At 35.1% G+C, this 23,356-nt stretch overlaps 1 protein-coding gene across 1 annotated transcript in view; it reads left to right on the top strand.

Annotated features, from left to right (window-relative positions):
* Positions 1-23,356, top strand: part of MGAT4C (MGAT4 family member C) — a 641,457-nt gene that overhangs the window by 483,320 nt on the left and 134,781 nt on the right. The gene's annotated exons all lie outside the window — the stretch shown is intronic.

Raw genomic sequence — 23,356 nt, 5'->3', positions numbered from 1 at the left:
GCTGAAGAACTGAAACTTCTAGAAGAAAATATGAAGGTGAAAGAACCTGAACACTAGAAAATTAATGCTGCTCACACTTGGGCCACCTGCTATGCAGAAAAAGGTTTAACAGTAAGGTGCAAAACCTTGGAAATGTCACTGCTCCATTTGAAAGCTATAAAGCATTAACAGCTAGAGAGAGACAATATCTTAATCTGGATAACTTATCACTTAGGGAAAAAGTGACCTAGCCAAGAAAAGAGCAGAGCATGTTTAGCATCAAATATTGGAAACTGAGAGGTCAATTCAAGAACTATGCAAAAGTGCTTCTAGATCTGCAGGCCAGATTATCTCTTAAAAAAGCATGAATTAAACAAATCACAGCTTCTGGTCTCCAAAAAATAACTTGATTTGGAGAACCAACTCAAGCAGCAAGGTGAAGACTTTAAGAAGGAACTGGAAGAGAAAAAAAGCAAGAAAAGCTGAAGAAAATGCAATGGCAGAATTAACTGAGGAAATGAATAAGGGTTCTTTATGAAGAACTATATAATAAAGCCTTTTTAGCTACACCTGGATCCATTTGGACCAAAAAAAAAAAAAAAAAAAAAATCTTTGTTGAATAAACATGGTGAAAATCAGGTATAGCTAAATAACCTAATAGATTCATATGATGAATTATTGGGTCATCAGAATATAAAACAAAAAATCAAGCATGTTGTGAAATTAAAAGAAGAAAATAGCCAACTCAAATTGGAGGTGCCAAAACCTCGCTCTACGCTTGCTATAAAAAAAAAAAAAAAAAAAAAAAATAGCAAAAGAAAACTTCAGGAGATATTGAATAAAGTTCTGGGTATCAAACACTTTGAACTTTCAAAGGCTTTTCTTTATGAAAGTAAAGAAAGTTTTGTTCTCAAACCTCATTAAAAGAAGGCAATACAAACTGCTGTTGGGCTCCTGTGGTGTTTCAAGAATCATATGTGTAAACATCTGAAAAACCACCTGAAGATTATTTTATTATTCTTTTTATTATTGTTGTTGCTGTTATTATTATTATGTTTATATTATGTTTGTAATGAATAGTTTTAAATTTATTTAATATTAACTTCCTATTTTTAGGTATCTGAAAGCAAGTTCAAAATTTTTACCAATATGTCTTGTGACATTCTATTTTCCACTAGAGGCCTGGTACATGAAATTCGTGTACTGGGGAGGGGGCTGTCTCTCAGCCCAGCCTGCAACCTCTCCAATCTGGGACCCCTTGAGGGATGTCCAACTGCCCATTTAGGCCTGATCCTGGCGGGCCTAAATAGGCAGTCAGACATCCCTCTCACAATCCAAGACTGCTGGCTCCCAACCGCTCACCTGGTTGCTTGCCTGATTTCCCCTAACCGCTTCTGCCTGTGAGCCTGATCACCCCCTAACTACTCCTCTACCAGCCTGATCAATGCCAAAGTGCTACCCTGCTTGCCCGATTGCCCCTAACTGTCCTCCCCTATTGGCCTGCCCCCCCAATTGCCCTCCCCTGCAGGCCTGATTGCCCCCAACTGCCCTTCCCTGATGGCCTGATCTGCCACAGCTGCCCTCCCCTGCCAGCCATCTTGTAGCAGTCATCTTGTGTCCACATGGTGGTGGCCATCTTGTGTGTTGGAGTGATGGCTAATTTGCATATTATGACATAGGATTATATAGGATTGTCAGTACCTCCTCCCTGGTGCTCATTTCATCACTTCATTCTAAACCTTGTTTTTGGCTTTTCTGCTTTACAAATTGGCCCATCATTCAGCATTCTTTTAAAAATCACTCATATTATTATTCTCCCATTCTAAAACCTTAGATGGTTTTAAGATTCTAATCCAAAGTTTTTAGCTTGATTCTAGAAGGCTTTTCTAATCTGAACCTCTTAAACAAAACACCTTGGTTTGTTCTTGCCTCTATTTTGATTTTCCTAAGAATGTCCAGTCTGTTTTACTCATCATCCATTTATGCCATTCAAGGAAGAAGTAAGAGCATGCTAAATGCTATAGTAACTAGTAATCTCTATCTCATACCAGAGATAATTTGCTGGTCAACAATTTGCATATTTCTAGACTATCCCAATCCAACTAAATTTAAATCTGAGTTTTGGCCTGAAAATATGCATTTTAAACAAACACTGCAGTTAATTATTAGATAAATCAAAAATGTGAGAAACAGTGCCCTTAACTAAATCTAGAGAATTTTACTTATACTGCTTGGCATTGTCCTGACTACTGGGAATTTGATTTGTACTTCTGTAATGTGAAATAAAAATTCCACATTAAGTCATTAACCCAATTATTCAACTTGTATTATATGAAATTACCTTAATGTTTCTACTTAAGGTTTATTTATTATCTGTACCTTCCCATCTTCTCCAGAATGACAAATGATAGTATACTATTTAGGGAATGGTAATTCTCCATCTAAAATTTCTGATTTACATAGTTAGTGTGTTTTAAGCCACTTTTAAAAATAATACTTCTCTATTGATGAGAAATCATTAGGTAACAGAGATTATTACAATCAGAATAGTTTTTTTTCATAAAAATATTTTATTAAATCTTAAAAAGATAAAATAAGCTCTGCTGGCATGGCTTAGTGGTTGAGCATGGACCTATGAGCAGGAGGTCATGGTTGGATTCTGGTCAGAGTACATGACCCAGTTGCAGGCTCAGGTTATGGGCTGGATTCCCAGGAGGGGGTGTTCAGGATGCACTCTACCAATGAATCTTTCTCATCAATGATGTTTTTATCTCTCTCCCTCCCCCTTTGTCTTTGAAATTAATAAAAATATACTAGTATATTTTTAAAAAGATAAAAAATGAAGATATTGGTATCTCCTAATTCATACTACTTTGCTATCCAGATATCTTTTTAAAAATATATATTTTATTGACTTTTTTACAGAGAGAAAGAGAGAGGGATAGAGAGTTAGAAACATTGATGAGAGAGAATCATTGATCAGCTGCCTCTTGCACAGCCCCAACTGGGGATGTGCCCACAACCAAGGTACATGCCCTTGACCAGAATTGAACCCGGGACCTTTCAGTCCACAGGCCGATGCTCTATCCACTGAGCCAGACCGGTTTGGGCTATCCAGATATCTTTACTAGAATCATCAAGTTAACCCAGAGCTACAGGATAAAGTTCAAATCTTTTATCTTGGTAAACATAGTCTTTTAAAACACAGCTACCCTTCAAAACTTATTTCATATGCATTATTCTGTATAAACCTTCTGCTCCTGCCAAATTGATTTACTCTTTATTTCCCAAAGGCATCCCATATTCTTCTATTTCAACAAGTATATAGCCCCCCCCCCTTTTTTTTTTTCATGTATTTGCTTACTTAATTCTTAACTATGCTTTAAAATCTACTCAGCTCTTTTCAGCTCTAGAAAGCTTTACTCGATGGGCATGCTAATTGTCTTCTTATGTATATACAGCATATAATTAAGAATTTGCTGCTTACAGTCACTCATAATTTTATATGTTTATGTATGTATATGTCTTTATAATTAGATTTTAAAGTAACATTTGAGCAAAAGTCATATTTTATATAAAGTAATATGACTAATAAGAATTTCCAAAAGAAACCTCAAATATTATTAATTGATTGAGGCAGGAAAGTTAACAAAAGAACTTACATACATATACGCTTAATACATAGGCACAGAAAATAGTGTGGTGAAGGCCTGAAGAGGTTGAGGAGGGGTAGGGACACACTGGTCAAGGAAGAATAAAGGGGGTCATCCTATGCAATAAAAGGTTAATATGCAAATTAACCATCACTCAGCTATACCCACCAGCCATGCCCACCAATCACATCTACCAGCCAATCAGAGCAAGTATGCAAATAAACTCAACCAAGATGGCTATGGCCACAAAGAACAGGAGTGTGACTTGAGTTTCCCAGGCAACAGAAGTAACCACGCTTTCTGCCTGCCCTAGCTGGCCTAAGCCTCCACTCAAGGCTATAAAGTTTCAATTATAGAAGGTAAACAAATTCTAACAGGAATGGCGGTAGCCACTGAGCAAGCATGGAGCTTGGCTCTGCTCCAGGCTACAAAATTTCAATTGTAGAAGGTAAATAAATTCCAGATACCAGGGCCTCTGCCTGTGTCACCAGAGGGCTTGGCTGGCCTGCAAACCACCACAGATCCCTTGCCCAGGCCTCCCCACACTCAAAGGAACCCCACCCTGATCTGGGACACCTTTCAGGACAAACCAGCTGGCTCCCACCTGTGCACCAGGCCTCTATCCTATCTAAAAAAATAATACTATGCAGATTGACCATCACTCCTACTCACAAGATCAAGATAGCTGCTTTCATGTGGTCAAAGATCCTTCCCCTATGCAGACACAAGATGACCACCACAATTTGTCCAGCAGGGGAGGGCAGTTGGGAGGCACCAGGCCTTCAAGGGAGGGCAGTTGGGGTGATCAACCCTGCAGGGGAGAGCAGTTAGGGGTAATCAGGCTGGCAGAGGAGGGAAGTTGGGGGCAAACAGGCTGACAGGGGAGCAGTTAGACATCAATCAGGCTGGCATGGGAGTGGTTAGGGGGTGATCAGGCTGGCAGGCAGAAGCAGTTAGGGACAATCAGGAAGGCAGGCAGGCGAGCAGTTGGGAGGCAGCAGTCCTGGATTGTGAGAGGGGTCCTAGATTGGAAAGGGTCCAAGCTGGGCTAAGGACACTACCTTTCCCTCCCCCACCCTTCCGTGCATGAATTTCATTCACTGGGCCAATAGTCTGTAATACTTCCAACTGTAAAGATAAAACAAAGAAAGGAACACAAAAACAAAACAAAAAACAACCATTATTAATATATTGAAGTTAAGGAGCTAAGAATTGATTTTAAGAAATTAAGAAATATTTTCTTGGTACCAATGTGAGTTCTGTGGCTTTATATGATGTCTTAATCTAGCTAATAAAAAATAATATTTCACAATTTTGTTACAATTTTTGAAAGTGTTAATTTTTCTGATTGGTAGCCATTAAACATACTTATGCAGAGAGTGTTCTGATTAAAAATGACTTTCCAGGATTAAAATCCAATGATAACATGGATTTATTTAATAACCCAATAATTAAATTTGTTATGTTTCAGACAAAGATTCAATAGTGAGGATTTAGAAGCTTGTGAGAGTGACAAGTTCTCTAAGAATGGATAGTCTTAAAGGTAATTAATTACTTTTTAGAATGTCCTGGGGAAAGGCTGTATGCAGAAATTCTGATAAAAGTTGATAATTATTACACTAAAATAAAATTATATGATTTAAACTATGGGATGGAGATGAAAAAGTATTACAAAGGAAGATTGGCAGGATTTAAGCACTAATTGCAGAGATTTTATTCACAGAGGGTTTCACACCATATCTGATTCAAATTTTCATGAACTGCTTATTGAAATGTAGATTTCTAGGGCCTATCTTGGGTTTTACTGAACCAGAATTTCTATGGGCAGAGAGCAGACATGAATCAATTTAAGATAGCTGTAACATTTTAAACTGAGGATTAGGAACATAGTATTTAAAGATAAGAATTTTGGTTTCCACATTTGTGGGGAATCTGAGTAAAAGATCTCACAGATTATTGGAAATGTAGGATAATTATTTTTAGTGTGACAAGTTATTTAAACAAATAATTCATTTAGGCTATTTGTAATTTCAATTTATTTTTTACAAATAATTACTTTCTTGGTTCATAGCATTTACATGATTGACTGTCCAATAATATTCATTGAGGTAGCATCATATTTAAAGGTTTTATTATCTTCACTTACATTTTTGTAGATGATTGTAATAAATGTCAAATATTTAATATTCTTTAATTATATAGTTACACATTGCATTCATTGTTTTCCTAAAATTTTCTAATTTAGATTATTTATAATTTATTTAATTGTTTACAGTTCTCTTAAATGTGTGTAAAGGATTATAGAGCCTCAGAATACGTTTTAATGTTGCTGATTATTTTAAAATAAAATATTTGCTCTCAGATAAAGTTACCTAATTATCCAATATTACTATTTATTGTGAACATTTACTTTTATTAAAAAATATATTTTTATTGATTTTCCACAGAGAGGAAGGGAGAAGGCTCGAGAGCTAGAAACGTCGATGAAAGAGAAACATTGACCAGCTGCCTCCTGCACACTTCCTTCCGGGGATGTGCCTGCAACCAATGTACATCCCTTTGACCAGAATCGAATCTGGGAACTTTCAGTCCGCAGACTGACCCTCTATCCACTGAGCCAAACCGGTTTCGACTGAACATTTACTTTTTAAAATATTTTCAATAATTACATTTCAATATTTTATTCCTAGTTTAGAACAAATTCCAACATTAACTTGCCTTATTTTTCTGATAAAGATTGTTTCAAAAATCAATTAGTGGGTATCTCTAGCAGTTAAAAATGGTCAAAGTTCTAATTTTATACTATTATGAGTTTTATATTTTTAGGGTTCCAATAAGGCTTAGAAGAAGGGGTCATGATATAAGAGACATACACATTAAATTAATGCATTAATATATATGTATTAGGGCTCACCATGTGTTCTGGAAATGTAGTCAAAATGTTTAAGATCCCTGATTTCAAGCAGTTATAGTTTATTAGGAGATGTGTATGCAAGGTCAGTGATCTAGCATCTATCTTAAGTGTATCTTTAGCAATGAAACATGTACATTTTAAACTCTTATTTGGACAATATAATGTCTTCATTATTTTTTTTCCAATCACCTTTAACTATTGCTTGCCCTTCAAGAAAATAGGGAATTATATACTTGATTTTTATTCATGAGATTGAGTTCACATTCAATATTTAAATTACAAAATCAATCATTTTTATGTTTTTGAAGTAATTTAGATATCACAGATTTTGCTCAAAACATATTGCGATCATCTCAATGTGGGTCATTATCCTATATTTTTCTAGTTAATATTCTTTTTGTGGTTGTTGTTAATCCTCACCCAAGAATATTTTTTTCCCCATTGGTTGTTAAACAGAGTGGAAAGGAAGGGTAGAAGCAGAGAGAGAGAAACATCGATGTGAGAGACACATTTTTGGTTGCCTTCCGCATGTGCCTGGACCAGGGCTAGGAAACCAGTCTGCAACCAAAGTACCTGCCCTTGACCATAATCAAATATGGTACTTTTCAGTCTGTAGGCTGACATTCCAACCACTGAGTCAAACTGGCTAGGGCTCTAGTTAATATTTTTTGTCACTGAATTATAGAAATCATATAAGTGGACTCATCATTTTTCTAATATTTTTAGTCTATTTTGTCTACCTGCATAACAAAAATATGCATATTAAAGAGTGGGATAACTAAGAAAGCAATAATGACATCTATTTAATTTGAATTACATTATATGCTTTATACTTCACCTTTAATCTCATTGTGATTTTCTTTTTCATTTGAAGAAGTAATACTTTAAAATTACCATATTTTAAATTCTATATGGATATGATTATAATTTTAAGCTTAGGATTAAACAATGATCAGTATACATATTATTATAATTAGTAAAGGCCAAGTGCACAAATTTCTTACACTCATGGGGGGAGGTCCCTCAGCCCTGGCTGCAACTCTTGCAGTGGGCCTAAGCCAGCAGTCAGACATCCTTAGCACTGCCACAGAGGCAGGAGAGGCTCCCACCACCACCAATGTGCTCACCAGCCATGAGCCCAGCTTCTGGCTGAGTGGCACTCCACCTGCATTGAGCACCTGCCTCCTGGTGGTCAGTGCATGTCATAGTGACTGGTCGTTCTGCAGTTGGGCAAAAACTGGCTCTCCAACATCCCTCAAGGGGTCCCAAGTTGCAAAAGGGTGCAGACCAGGCCGAAGGACTCCACAGGTGCATGATCGGGGCCCAGGAAGGACATAGGAGATTGGCCAGCTGTGGGGGGGGGGAGCTGTGGGAGAACTCCAGGGTATATATATATATGCTCACACACAATATATTTTTGTTTTACCAAGTTGATATTTCCAGTTGGTTTCCTAGTAGTGTTATCAGAAACAAACATGTGCACTTAATCTGTTCATTTTTGGTTTTCCATATTAGCAAATAAATCTATTGTCTCATCATATGTTCAAACCTCAAATCTGGGTGTTGTCAATCCTTTGATTATTCCATTTCCCATATACCCACATACTGCCACCATTATGTCTATGCTTAAAGACTCTTTCACTGCTGCTTCTCCACAGTACCATCATCTCTCACCTAACTGTTCACCATTGCTTCCAACCTTAAGTTCTTACCAGTATCATTCATTTTCCACACGTACCAGTAAACCATCCAATGACTACTAATTACACTTAGATACACAAGCATTACTCTACCTACAGGTTCTATGAATATGGCTCTGGACAAATTTGTCAAGTTTATCTCATACAACTTTCAGCTGTGCACAAAACATATTTCAGCCACTTTGATCTTTCTGTTTCTGAATTATCCAAGTTCTTCTCCTTCTTGACCATATTTTACCCTTTTGCATAATGCTCATTTCAGGATCATCTTCTTATATTTTTGCTTACCTATCACCCGTTACTAGAAGCACTCATTGACTATTCCATTTTAATTAGCACTCTCCCATTATTCTTTATTTTGTCATCTTTTATTTTCTTCAAAACACAACATTTATAGCTTTTTTTTTGTTTTTTTACTAGCTGGTCTTATTTCTACTGAAACATAATGTCCATGAGAACAGTTTTGTTATTTGTGTGATTCAGCACAGTGCCCTCATTCAGAAAAGATGCAGGTGCATGGTAAGTACTCAACATAGATTTGTAGAAAGAATGAATGAGTGACACACATGAAGTGCTAAATAAGTTAACCTCTCATCTCAGTAAAAGTGAGTTTCTAGCAGAAAATGGATCACATTTTCAATTACCATTTGTATTAACAGAATTTGGAATTTACTCAAGAGATGTTCAACATGAAATAAGTACTGCTTCATGGTACTCAATATCAAGAATTTTGTATAAATATGGATCCCTTTAACTTTCATTTTTCCTTTTCAACATGCTTTAATTGATAATTATTCTATACAATCATATCATAGCCATTCTGACAGGTGTAAGGTGATATATCCTATTGTCATTTTAATTTGCATCTCTGTGATGATCAGTGACTTTGAGCATTTATTCATGTCTCTTGGCCATCTATAGTCTATATTCTATTTGGAGAAGTGTCTATTTAGTCCTTTGTTTTTTTAATTGGATTTTTTATCTTCCCTTTGTTAGGTTGTATTAGTACCTTATATATTTTGGATATTACCCCTTCATCAGATGTATCAGAGCCAAGTATGTTCTCCCATACAGTGGGCTCCCTTTTCTTATGTTGATGGTTTCTTTTGCAGTGCAGAAGCTTTTTATTTTGATGTAATCCCACTTGTGTTTTTCTCCTGTGCCCTAGTAGATATATCTGTAAACGTATTGCTGTGAGAGATGTCTGAGATTGTACTGTCTATGGTTTCTTCTAAGATTTTTATGGTTTCACAACTTACACTTAAGTATTTTATCCATTTTGACTATATTCTGTGTATGGTGTAAATTGGTGGTCTAATTTCTTTCCTTCTTTTTTTTTTTTTCATGAATCTGTCCATGTAGTGTTTAGGATTTTACTTCCATGATTTACCTCATAGACAAGCTATTAAATGTTTTATTTTGTTATATTTGCTGCGTGTGTGTTGATATTAATGTGAGGATAGGTATTTTTCTCTAGTAGCCTGAATAACCATGAGTTCAGAAGATTCATTCCAGGAGCAGAAGAACTGAAGGTCATGTACTTGTTGGATTTACAGCTGTTTGTATTGCGCGAAGGCAGGCCCTTTTTTATTCTTTGTTTTTAATGTGAGAGAGGCTATGACCCTATGGCATTCTCCACCACATTTTAGGGCATGGGGAGGTGAAAAGTATTAGTTTTACAATCAGTGGTGAAGATGAGAATCTGTCGAGTGGAAAATATAACAGTTTGTACTTTCAGGATCAGTGTGTAATATACTTAGTGGGATTGAAAAGTGATCGGAGCAGGATTGAACACATTAACAAAGCACTAAAAGACCCAGGGGAAACTATAAAGGGAAAGAAGAATGATAAGAAGGGCCTACATTGAAAGTCAGCGCTACATTCTGATCTTACTTTTGCTTATTAAGGAAAAGTCTGGGACTTTATATATGTGTATATGTTAATAAAAATGCATATATCGACATGGACACTCAATTGCTTGAGCTACATGTCCCCATATTTCTTGGCACTAGAACACTGCCTAGTATTTATTAATCACTCGCTAAATCCCTAAATACTTATTGAATGCATGTTATATAAGAGATACATTTCTCTCTGAACACAGTAGCCCTGTGAGAGCTACCATGTGAGAAGAATCCTTATAAAGATTGGAAAACATAGTTTACTCACCATTGTAAGGAAAACGCTTCAGAGAGAAGTTTAGGGAATTGAAAAAAGCCTTTTTTCATGGCAGGAGATCAAAGTATGGAAGTTAAAGTGGCAGTTTAGAAAGGCAGACTCAGGGAGTCCTCAAGCAGTGCATCAGTATGCTGGCAGGATCGCTGACCTTGATGGCAGGATCGCTGACCTTGATAGGTAAAACATCATGGTAGGTGTGAACCTAATCATGCAGGCTGGTCCATGTTAGTCAGGACCCAGAGCCAGGAACTCTGGCCAGGGCTCTAGAATTTTAAAGCCAGAAAGTGGGGAAAACAAGGTTGTGGCAGGATGTAGGTGAGGCTCCATTTAAGGAGTCAGTCATGAAGGTGTAAACCAGGGCATTACCTACCAAATCAGTCATGCCTAGCATAGCGTGAGGCACCTGATTAGAAAATTGCTCAGTTAATCAGAAAAGCAGCTTAAAACACGATGTTACTTTTAAAAGTTATAGTTATTTAGCAAGATTTTTTAAAAATAAAAATAATTAGATATATTCATTCACCAGTATTTTCATATTCTCTGAGTGCTGGTCAACTGATTTGAATTCCATTTTATATTTCAGGGCAAGAAAGAATAAACTCAGCAGGTTTGGTTTGCTCAAACCCTGAATATTACAAAGAATGCTTTATCTTCAGTATTGGCCTTAGGATGGCTCTTGGGAAATAACTGTGAGCTCTTGAAATAGTATACTTAATACCAGTATTTTTACATGCCCTGGGCCTTAGGCCGCTCTGTATTTAAAGTGAAGGCCTGTGCCAGCTTGACCAGATAAGTGTAAGCCAGCAGTGTGATTTACGGTGAATGTCTGCTCTTGCTCTGACGGAGGCTGGAATCTGAGTAGTAGGTGCAGTCCTGTACTCAGTGCAAGCCTGTGTTACTGAACTCCAAGAGAGCCTATGAGTGCCAGTGTTCAGGTGATTTTCCATGGTTGGTAGGTAGCACTTTGCACATGTTGTCATATATTATTGATGATAGAATTAGTGTTTCCATGTGCCTGTACTGGGAGGGGACACCTGGAGGTACCATCTGATTTCTCCTGGGATTTGTCCTTTTCACTTTATTATTTTTAATTTGTATTTTTTCTCAGTAATAAATATAACTATGAGTGTGACAACTTTTTAGTCCCATGAGCTATTCTAATGAAGTCTTGAGCCTGAGGGTTGTCTTGGGATCCTCTGACAATTTCCTATATGACATATCCATACAATATTTTCTGAAGTGTTTGTTTTCCTTTTTCCTTTTTAAGAAACTGGCGGAATTTAGAGTCTGATTGTAGATTTATTCTAAATTTTATAATTTTTGAATTAAAAAGTTCAGCTTACAAATCATCTATGAGAATTAATGCATTGAATTTTAGTGGGAATATAAGAAAACTACAAGGAGTTGACATTCAGGGATACTTATTCATGAATAATTAACAGTTATGGACCATATATTATTTGCCAGGCCTGGTTATATGTGTTTTTGTTTGTTAGTTTTTATTGAACTCAATTCATCTTTAATTATATCACTCATGAGGTATTTAAATTAGTGCAGTGAAATGATACCTGTTAGTAAACTAATGTGACTTAAGGAAGAAAGCTTGAGTTATCAACTCAGCATATTATCTAAATATTTTTATCAAATGCTCTGTAATTTATGGAAGGTTTAAATCTCTATTTTACTGGTAGCTATGATAGTTCTTCATAATTTTATTTTTGGAGACAAAATTTGACACTGACATTCCAAATAATTACAAGTCATGGATGGAGGCAATGTAATGTAACCTGAGATAATGTTCAAAAACTATGGTCTAGGATATCTTTCCACAAGGAGTTCCTAATTTAGATAGTTACTTTGTAGTTTTCTTTCCCAGTACAAGTTTGAAAAAGAAATTGAAATTTTGTGCACTATAATCTTTTATAGATGGCAATGTAAAACGTGACAGACATTGTATGAAAAGTTCAGGGAAGAACTTTTAGATCATTGCAATCTGTTTTAAGTAAAACCTTTGACAACTAACTCACTTCAAAAGGCATATAAGAAAATGACTTTGTAATTTAAATATTGAATGTAAATTCAATCATATAAGTAAAAATGAAGTGTATAATTTTCCTATTTTTTATGATCTTAAAAGGACACATGCATAACACATTCATCTTCTTTATTATTATGATTTTAAAAGGAGAATTTGAGAAAACATCAAGTTTTCAGAAGAAAATGCAATTAAATATATGAATAGCAATTATTTTAATATGAAATACTAAAATATTATTTTGGAGTGCTTAATACATTTAAACATTTTTATTAACTTAAATCTTTAAGATTTTTCTCATAATTTATTTAACATCAAGAATCTATAGAGAGAGAGAGAGAGATGAGACCCGTCCACTCATATACCATATCACAGTTAATTTTTTATTTTCCTTTCTATAATTGTTCATAAAATGAAAAGGGAAGGGGAGCTCAGCAGTGCTTGAGGAGAGATATAAAAATCAAACATTAATTTTATTCAGATGAGATGATTTGTATGCATGCTGATCAGGCGACAAGCTTATCTCATTACAAGCTCAAGGCTGTGAGTGTTTCATCATTTCTCAGATGCCATTAAGTTTAATAATATGACTGCCTGCATTGTGCATTAAAAATGTGTGTCTGTTCTGTGATCTTGTATAATGATGAAGTGTTTGTGAATATTTATCACTTCAGTCTTTAGTGCTCTCAACTTTCCACTAAATAGCAAAGTTAATTGCCTATACTGCTCTAATTGCATTGTTTAGAGAATTCTCTCTTCTCTTCCTTGTCAGTTGAAGCAGTAATATGCAGTAATATGCAGATTTTTTGAAGTGCAATAATTGGCATGTGAAAACTTGCACAGACATATAATTGCACCCCAAATTGAAACGCAGTGGGCATACTTAGTCTCTGGCAGGGTCAATTAACTCCATGCCATTCTCTCTGGGAATGTAAGTGGTCAGTCCTGCTGCTTTAAACAGTAACAGAGGCACTGACTTGCATATATAATTTGTTTCAAAAAATTTTGATAAGAGCATAATTTTTAAATATGAAAAAATATACACAATAAGTCTTTAAAAACTTACTTTTAATTTGTAATTTATTTTATTTTTCTTTTTAGAATTGGTAGTTCCATATGAAATACTTCAAACTAAATTTTGTTGACATTGTTTATATTCTTTTGGTTCTTCAAATATTTATTTATTTTGTTTTGCTCTCACTGGAACCCTGTGAATAATATGTTGGATATAAAGCTCTGAAATCCAGAGGCTTGAGATTTAATCATAGTTTTATCTCTCAAATATTGTCATAGAGAGACCACTTTATTTTTCTGTGAGCTCCTAAATGGTCCAACTTAAGGACATTCCTAAATACATTCCTGTATACATATATTACAATCCACAGATCTTTCTTCATAGTCACTCATTTTAGTGCAATAAAAAATTATTTGCACTAGTGGTTTAAGTCCTGATGTATGAAAAATTTCACTCAATATGATCTGTATTGTTTTCCCTTCTCTAATGATTTACCATGATTTAGTAATTTCTCTCGCTTTGAAAGAGGAGACCCAAATTCTTTTCTGTAAACATCTTTGATTCCCCACTCAAATGAGGCTTACCCTTGATCCAGGCATTTGCTATTGAGAAGGAAAGACTATGCTAAATAATAATTGTATTAAGTAAAAATTTTATTATTATTATATATTTTTTTGCTTTCTTCTTTTCTTTACCCCCACCTCATCCAGTCTCAGACACTTCAATAATTAGATTGACTTTTCTCTGGATCCAAGGCATATATGCACTTCAGGTTAAAAACAAATAAGCAAAACATTATACACAGACACACAAACTAAATAATTTCCAACAGAACAAATATTTTACTTGGTATTATAAAGACAAGATTTTTAGATGGGCCAATGGTTTGGTCTGTCTGCTGACTGATGTGTGGTAAGGAAGGACTTTATAATTTTTTAAATGTAGATCAAGTTTAAGATAATTAGTATATTTACAAGTATTGGAATAACAGGACAAAGGCAAATGATTATAAAACTGCATGATATAATCTAAAAAAAATGAGACTAGTATGTAAAAAGGAAGTATCAAGAAAGGTAGGTGTTGTCAAATTTAAAGGGTCTAAATCTTAATGACGTTGACATTTAATTTATGCTGATAACCTTTGAAAAACTATCAAATTTTTAACCAATTAATAAAATCGTGTGTGGAATGGATGGAAAGAGAAGCTTTTGAGAAATAGGAAATGTTTCCAATCTAGGATGAGTATTCAGGAGGGACCAGTAGGATGCATAACTTACAAGTTATTTGAGAGATTTAAATACGATAAAAGAGCACAGAACAGATTTCAAAAAATAATATGCTGCTTAATATGCTTATAAAATTAGCTTAAATAAATAAACACACACATAGATAACTTCTAATTGTCAACCCAGAAGCATGAATGTGAGGTATAGAGATCAGGAGGGCTAATGTAAAAAAAGGTATATTATTTTCTTAGAAAAAAAAGTGCATATCCCTAGCTAATTGAACAAATTAATATACATTGAAATGACAACTAGGACAGGACAGGTAGATTTCTCCGAGCAAACATGGGTGTTCATTTTACCTGTGGTCTTCTGCACAGAACAACCTGTCAGTCACAGTACTAGTTAGAATATGGGCCTATAAGAATAGATGGATAGCCGAAACTGGTTTGGCTTAGTGGGTAGAGTGTCAGCCTGTGGACTGAAGGTTCCCAGGTTCGATTCTGGTCGAGGGCATGTACTTTGGTTGCGGGCACATCCCCAATGGGGGGGGGGGTGGGAGTGCAAGAGGCAGCTGATAGATGTTTCTCTCTCATCAATGTTTCTAGCTCTTTATCCCTCTCTCTTCCTCTCTATAAAAACTCAATAAAATAGAGAAAACAAAAACCAAAAACAATAGATGGATAGTATTATGACTGGCTGGTAGTAGAACTTACAGACACAACCTCAGGTTCTCAGGCCATAGGAAATAGAGTGAGGAAGTATTTATGCAGATATTGCTAAGTTATTAAAATTTCAAGAATATTATTTATGTTTCTAATTAAAAAAAAAAGATATGCACATTTCCTATGTCCCGAAGGGTTGGTTGTCATTGTTTTGTTATTAATAGATAGAGGCCCAATGCATGAAATTCATGCAAAAGTAGGCCTTCCCTTTCCTGGGTGTCAACACTGACTTCCCTCCTTCACCCAAGATCAGGGCTTCCCTTCACAGCCCTGTCTTCATCTGTAAGGTCATCCAGAAGGACGTCTGGAAGGATATTCGGTCTAATTAGCATATTATCCTTTTATTATTATAGATTATAATGAAATACTTAATGTGCTAAAATATTTTTTATATAAATATTTTCCATGTTCCACCTGATAGTACAAACCTATTATCAAGGCGGTGGCTAGCACTGTGCTATAGCAATGATCCTCTGGGATCCAATATTGGACAGAAGTCCTGTATTATGGTAGAAGACACTTAGTGAAGCTGTATTTTTGTCCTGAGCATCTCTCTCTGTTCTTAAAATAGTTTCCATATTGTTGTATATCAGTGCTTTAAAAAGTGATCAAATAATATGTGTAAAGTACAATAGATAAATTACTACCAAGTTAGTATACATTTTACCACACTAATTTTTCTATGCTTATTAGGTTATCCCCAAATATGAACATATTTAATATACTAGCATGATATAATCCAGTATGAAACACAACTTCTATAATCTCAGGAAAATGGATGTTTTCACAACATTAAGACATAACTAGGTCTAGCGTTGGCCAAATTCAGGAGGATTTGAGAATCTGCTATCTCATAATTAATGTCTAATTGCTTATAATTATGTTGTTTAGTTTTGTGCACAATCCAATTTACTTTTCTTTGCCCCAGGGCACATGCCAATTATACTCTGGCTACAACTGTCAAGGCTATCAACAAATCAAACACTGGTTGCCAGGGATGCATGATAATGGACTTCTACCAATTTGTATAGACTAACTAGGCTCTTAAGCTGGATAAAGCAAGTTTGTAGAATGTTGAATCTCTACTATCACTTCTAATTATCCATTAATTGGTAGCCAGGCCAGAATTTAACTCAAAAGACAAAGGTGAATGACCTATAAGTTATAGACATCTATTTATTATCATGTTTAAAGTATTTAGACACTGCCCTAGCTGGTTTGGCTCAAGGGATAGATCATCGGCCTGTGGACCAAAGGGGCCCTCCTTGGATTCTAGTCAGGGGCACATCCTCAGGTTGCAGTCTCAGTCCCCATTGGGGGGCGTGCAGAAGGCAATCGATCAATGAGGAATCTCTCTCATCATTGATGTTACTCTCTCTCTCTCTCTCTCTCTCTCTCTCTCTCTCTCTCTCTCTCTCTCTCTCTCTCTCTCTCTATCTCTGTGAAATCAATAAAAATATATTAAAAATAAAATAAAACATTTAAATGTTGTATGGTCTGACAGAAAACTTAGCAAGATTTCTGCTTTTAAACAGCTTTCTCTCTCTGCAGTTACTTAAGGTTTATTCTAGTGAAGCAAATTTGAGCCTTTAATATTTTTCTTCCTTTATTTCGTTTTCCTATAAAACAACCACTTGGCATGGCACAAGCTGAAACAATGTAAAATGAAGAGCACACACGGAAAGTTTTTACTGTCTTATTGATGAAATAGTTTTTCTCATAAAAGGAACTCTTAAAATTGAAAATAATTTAAAATCCCTAAGGAATGGTTTTACAACATAACTTATGGGCATTTTTAAAATTCTTATTACAGAAACAACTTCTATAACTTTGAACATAGGAATTAAAACACAAAATCTCTCTTAAAATCTTCCTATCATGATAATCTACTTTAGCCTATAGTATATCATTAAAATATGTCGCTGAAAATATGTTCACATTACAGTGATTATGTATAATACTGAGATCCCTGATAAAATGAATCCTTAGAGTGAAGGTATTTGGGGTTATAATTCATGGAAACAATAGCTTTTAGTGCTCCACAGTACATCACAAGAGTGACAACTCAGTGATGAAATGCAATGCATAAGCCCCTCAGTCACACACACCAATCTTTTATAACCTGAAGAATATTTTGTCTCCATTTTAGTAATAGTGCCATGATTCTTAGCATCATAGAATAAGTAGATATAAGACCTGCACTTGAGGGTATAACCAGCAGAGTAGTTTCAATTAGAGGAAGTTATCAGCATTTTCACTGCATATAGCTTTCCTGGTAATAGAAATATTTCACTTGCTGAAGTAGAAGAACATTTATTAACATGACCTACAGTGATTATATATTAAAGCTGAAATGAAAAATATGAATTCTAAGGCATAATATTGACCAGGACATCCAGTATTAAGCACAAAGACTAAAATACATGTAAGATTTCTCCTCTATCTATATTTTCTCTAATAGTCTCACCTGGATGCCCAGTGCACCTTGGGGATTCCTTCTTCAACAAACCTCAAATTTGGATATTATCAGACCTGTTATTTTTGTCATTGGAATTTATTGAACACATATTATGTGCAAGGCACTATCTTAGGGGCTGAAATCACAAAAGAGAAGTCAAATTGGTTCCCATCCTGTGGAAGGGAAATCATGGGAGCCAGTCACATAAATCATTTGCTATAGCAATGAGGTCTTAGTGTATGATCTTTTTATGTCTCTACTCTTCTTTCCTTAGTTCCTGCTGCCTCCATGTGCTGGGCTCAGTAATACCTACAATATAATATACTACCATGTTTCCCCAAAAATAAGACATCCTCTGAAAATAAGACCTACTTACAGGTTTCCTTCTGAGTAAAATATAAGGCATCCCCCAAAAATAAGGCCTCCCTAGGCTAAACATGAGAGATTTGGTCCACTGATTCTGAAAGAAATGGAGTCACAAAAAATTCACCAGGAAATTCAGGAATTGGATTGTTATGATGATGTTTCAGAAGATGATGACATGATTGTCATTGAATAAATGAGTAAATTCTTTATACTGTAGGATTCACAGTTTGTCTGGTTTGTGTTGACAACTACCTTACTACCATACTCTCTACAGGTAATAAATTTCCTTTATTTTCACTTAACAATAAATGTGTACCATATTCTTCTTCATGGAAAAATAAGACATCCCCTGAAAATAAGACCTAGCACATCTTTGGGAGCAAAAATTAATATAAGACACTGTCTTATTTTCTGGGAAACAAGGTAGTATGTTTAGTAAATAAAATTTCCGATAAAGACACTTTTTTAAAGGTTTTTAAATTGATTTTTTAGAGAGTGGAAAGGAGAGGGAGGGAGAAAGAGAGAAACATCAATGTGAGAGTCAAACATCAATTGGCTGCCTTCTGCATGCTTCTTACTGGGGAACTGAGCCTGCAACCTGGGCAGGTGCCCATCAGTACATAGGATGACACTCAACCAATTGAGCACACTGTCCCGGGCAAAAAGACACTTTTTAAATTTTCTATTTTCTTCTACCCACATTATCAGAAATACACTTTTCATTGGATTACATTTATTTATTCTTTAATTCATCTCTCATGCAAATTATTGGTGATACTTTTTTTTAAAATCTCACAAAATAGCAAATAATTTAAATGCCTACAACTTATACTTTTCAGGCAAGAAATATTAAGTTTTTCCCAAATGAAAAACACTGTTAAGTATAAAATATCCATTTATTTCTAATTACTTATTTTTTTTTCTCCTATTGAAAGTTATCTATACCTCTATTGGAGTGCTCATTACATTGTTATGGTTTGTTGTTTATGAGTTACCTTCTCTTTCTGCATGGCAATACCCTCCAGGTTGGAAAGTCAAACATGATTCTGGTTAGTAATATATTAAATGAAAATTGATTTTGTCCTAAGAATAATGTGTTCTTCAGAATGCCATGGAAGCAGAGTGCATTTTATGAATGATATATATCCCAGAGGAGATGTTCCATTAACTATAGCAACTCAAAAGTTGCTCTGTTATTCAGGTTCAATATAAATTTGGGGACTATTGGGTATAAATAGCCCCCTTCATGCATGGGAATTGTTAAGTTTTTGTAGTCATCAGTTTGGGCTGCCATAACAATGTACCATAGAGTGAGGAGTTTTAAAAAAAGATAATATTCTCACAATTCTGAAAGTTGGAAAGTCTATGATCAAAGGAACAGGAATTTGGATTCTGTTGAAAGAGCTTTCTTCCTGGCTTACAGATGCCACCTTCTTTTTTCTGTCCTCACATGGCCTTCCATGAGTGGGTGAGTGGAGAGAGAGAGAGAGAGAGAGAGAGAGAGAGAGAGAGAGAGAGAGAGAGAGAGAGAGAGAGATCACTGCTTGGTGTCTCTTTTTGTAAAAACACTAATTCTATTGAATTATTACCCTGCCCTTGACCTCCTAATAGCTCCTGTCTCCATGACTACCTTCTGCTAGGCCCACTCTCTATACTCACATTGGGGGTTAGGATTTTAACATTTGATTTTGGGAAGGAACACTTTATCTTTTGGTTATAAAACAAAGAGAATAATAAACAGACAAATAGCAGAAAATAAACACAGTCTCAACAACCCCTTGCCTCTACAAAAATATGGAGTGCACTGCAGTGCCTCTCTCAATCTCTACCAACATAGTTATAGCCAGCAATATATATGTACAACTTTCTACATACATTCGCCTAAAAAGGTTAGATTTTGCACATAGAACTTCAGCTTAGAGAAAAGAGAAAGAAGAACAGGAATATCCACTGGAATCTCCTAGCATCCAGTTGTTGAGATTACAGATATTTGAGTTTGATATGAACTATCTCATTTGATTACAGCTAAATATGACAGGCAAACTGGTGAATCAGTATGTGTCTTTTCTACTTTTCATCACATGAAAATAAATACGTGTGCATAAGCATCTTGTCATAGGACAGAAACAAACTAAAAATAAATCATTTGTACCCAGACAGAAAGCTCCATCTTCCATCTCTGCATGCCTGCTATATTGGCTTGATTTTCTTTTCTGTGCATGACCTCTCTTTCCATCTTCAGCATCTGCATGGCTGTGGGAAGTGCTCAGTGGTATGCCACCTGACTTCTAAGAATATAAGGTAAATCTAATTATTGAACCTGAATTCCAACTCTCATTTTTCAGAGGGAGAATCACCCTGACTTCAGTCAGATGTTGCAGATGTTGGTCTCTAGTAGGGTTGACTATAGGCAAGGAAAGTTTGATGAGGTTCTTCAGAATCTCTGCTTCTGCATGTAAATAATGTGTAAAACCCAGCACAAGACCATCACCAATGACTCTCTTTAAAAAGGAGAAAAATTCTGGCATCAGCCTTATATGGTGATGAAATTGACAGTCTACTTTTTTCTAGTTTCACCCTATGAGTTTAGAGATACTACCAGATTATGGAAGCTACTTTAATTGGGAATAGACTTACCAGATTTGTTTTTCATTTCAGTTTTTGCTATATGCATAACTTAAACTATATGCTTTTAGTTATTGTATATTCACTACCTCTGAAACTTAATTGGCTTTTTTTACCCTCTATGACTAAAAATCTAAACTTGAACATTAAGTACAGCAAGTAATTGGTTAAAAGTATTTTATGTCCCAGCTTTGAAAAGTATGGGCCATTACAAAAAATAAAAAGACCATCAAGCCCTTTCTGTGCAGCTAATGGAAAATGTTCAGTTTAAAGCTGGCCCTTAAAATGTTATGAAAATTGTCAGTTATAGTTCATAATGGCCAAAAGTCCTTATTGTTTTATGCTCAGACACATTAAAGAATTTATGTGGTAAAAGAATAATAATCACAGTTTAATATAAAATACTACTCAACTCAAATTTCTCAATATTTACATTTTATTCTCATCTAAGTTATTTTGAAGAACATGGTTGTGAGCAGCTACTTATATTGAAACTTACTATAGGTACATTTTATTGTATTGATAGTTAATTGAGTTGTGTTCCTTCAAGAACTGCATCTCTTTTGAATATTCACCGACTATGCTTATAATTACCCACCAAATCTCACTGGCTTATGAAAAGAAGCATTTATATCTCAATTTCTGAATCAGATGATGTTTACCTGATCTTCACTAACCCCTGTTTGGCCTCCTGTGACTGCCTCCCTTATTTTTCAGGCACCAGCAAACCAACTAAAACATATTCTTCTTGTGGTGATGGAGGAAAGCAAGATGTTATGCCTAAAAGGACAAGCAAATTCCAAATTTCAGTTTTCATCTTTTCTCCTACTATCTTTGACAAAAGCTAACATCAATAACATCAATATCAATGGCACAGAAAATATACCCCTCACTTTGATGTTGGGGGAATTGGGAGTATAGCGACGATATGAATATTTACTAAATCGTAATCCACCAGTTCTGAAATAGAAATGAATATAAAGTATCATATGTGCATGTGTGTGTGTGGGGGGGGGGATTTGTCATTCCCATTCAACATATATAATGAGCATTTACTATTAGTTAAGCAGTTACCAGTTACTCAAAATATTGAGTAACTGGCAATACAGCCCAGAAACTATAATTGACCTCATTTGTATATAAAGTTTATTAGTAAGCACATTGAAAAATGCATACAACATTTCTTAATTTGTGTGATAAATGCTGTATTTAGAAAACACAATGTACTATTATGACAGCTAATAAGGGAGTCTAATAAATTCCAAGAAGTAAAAGAAAAAAAAACTTATTTGAGGTAGTGGCATTTAACTTATGATTAAAGTAGCAAATTTACTCAGGAAAAGAGGTAGAAAAAGAATTCCAGGAAAAAAAGTTTATAGTGTACAAAGGTCTTGGGCAGAAAAGAGAAACCAAAGGCCAATGTGAAGATAGCAGGCAAGGAACGTGTTATAAAATATTAAATGAAGGAAAGATCATAATCTTTTGGCAATGCTAAAATTTTGGAATTCTAGGATCAGTGAGAAATTGTTAAAAGATTTTAAGTAGGGTTTAGGTGACTTAATCAGATTTGCATTTGTAAAAGGTCATGGTAGCTGCTGAATGAGCAATGGATTAAACCAGACTATCAAGTCTTGAAGGAACGGTATAGCAGCTGAATTGCTCATACACTGTTGAATGAATATACATTTGCTGTAAATGCTTTAAAATTTATTTGAAATTGTCTATCTAGTAAGTCTGAAGACTATGTTCTTAAAAATATACTGTTTCTACTTTTATTTTATTTTTTTCCTAGTAGACTTTTTGTTTATTTCTTCTATTACCATTTATCCTCCTATACCTTCTTTCACTTCTACCCTCCCTCTGTGTGCCCACAATACTATCCCACAAGTTATGTGTCCACAAGTTCTGTGTCCACAAGTTCCTTCTCTCTCTCTCTTTTTTTTTTTAATCAATCTCTTCACCTCTCCACTCACTTTAAACACAGGAAAAATATGCAATATATTGTAGAGAAACACATTAATTAAGTTCTAAAGACAGTAAGAAAATAGTGTTAAAACTAAAAGTGAGCATAATGGTTATATCTGAGTGAAGACAAAATCAAATAGAATCAGGGAAAGCATACAAGGGATTTCTTAAACTACCTAATGGATATTTTGTAATTACAAAATATTTAGCAAATTATTGTAAAATAGGTCATAGCAAGCTCAATGTGTATGAAGACCATTTTAAGAGTTATTAGAATAATTCAGAGAAACCTGAATTGCTGGAAGGTGAGTCCAAAATGAGGAGTAGTCATCAGACATATGAGGAGGATGTTGTGAGTGACTCTGAAGGACTAAGAATTTTCCACTGTATTCTGTGCATATACTTTCAACTCTTCCCACCCATGTCCTCTTACACATAATGTTATCATTTATTAAGTTTCTCTATACTCTTGATACAAACTAGATGCTCCAATGCTTGCTAATCCAAGTAAAATTTTTGA

This window comes from Pipistrellus kuhlii, unplaced genomic scaffold (assembly GCF_014108245.1).
Source record: "Pipistrellus kuhlii isolate mPipKuh1 unplaced genomic scaffold, mPipKuh1.p scaffold_m20_p_3, whole genome shotgun sequence".
Lineage (NCBI taxonomy): Eukaryota > Metazoa > Chordata > Mammalia > Chiroptera > Vespertilionidae > Pipistrellus > Pipistrellus kuhlii.
The sequence above is the reverse complement of the archived record's forward strand: the minus strand, read 5'-3'. Positions and strand labels throughout refer to the sequence as shown.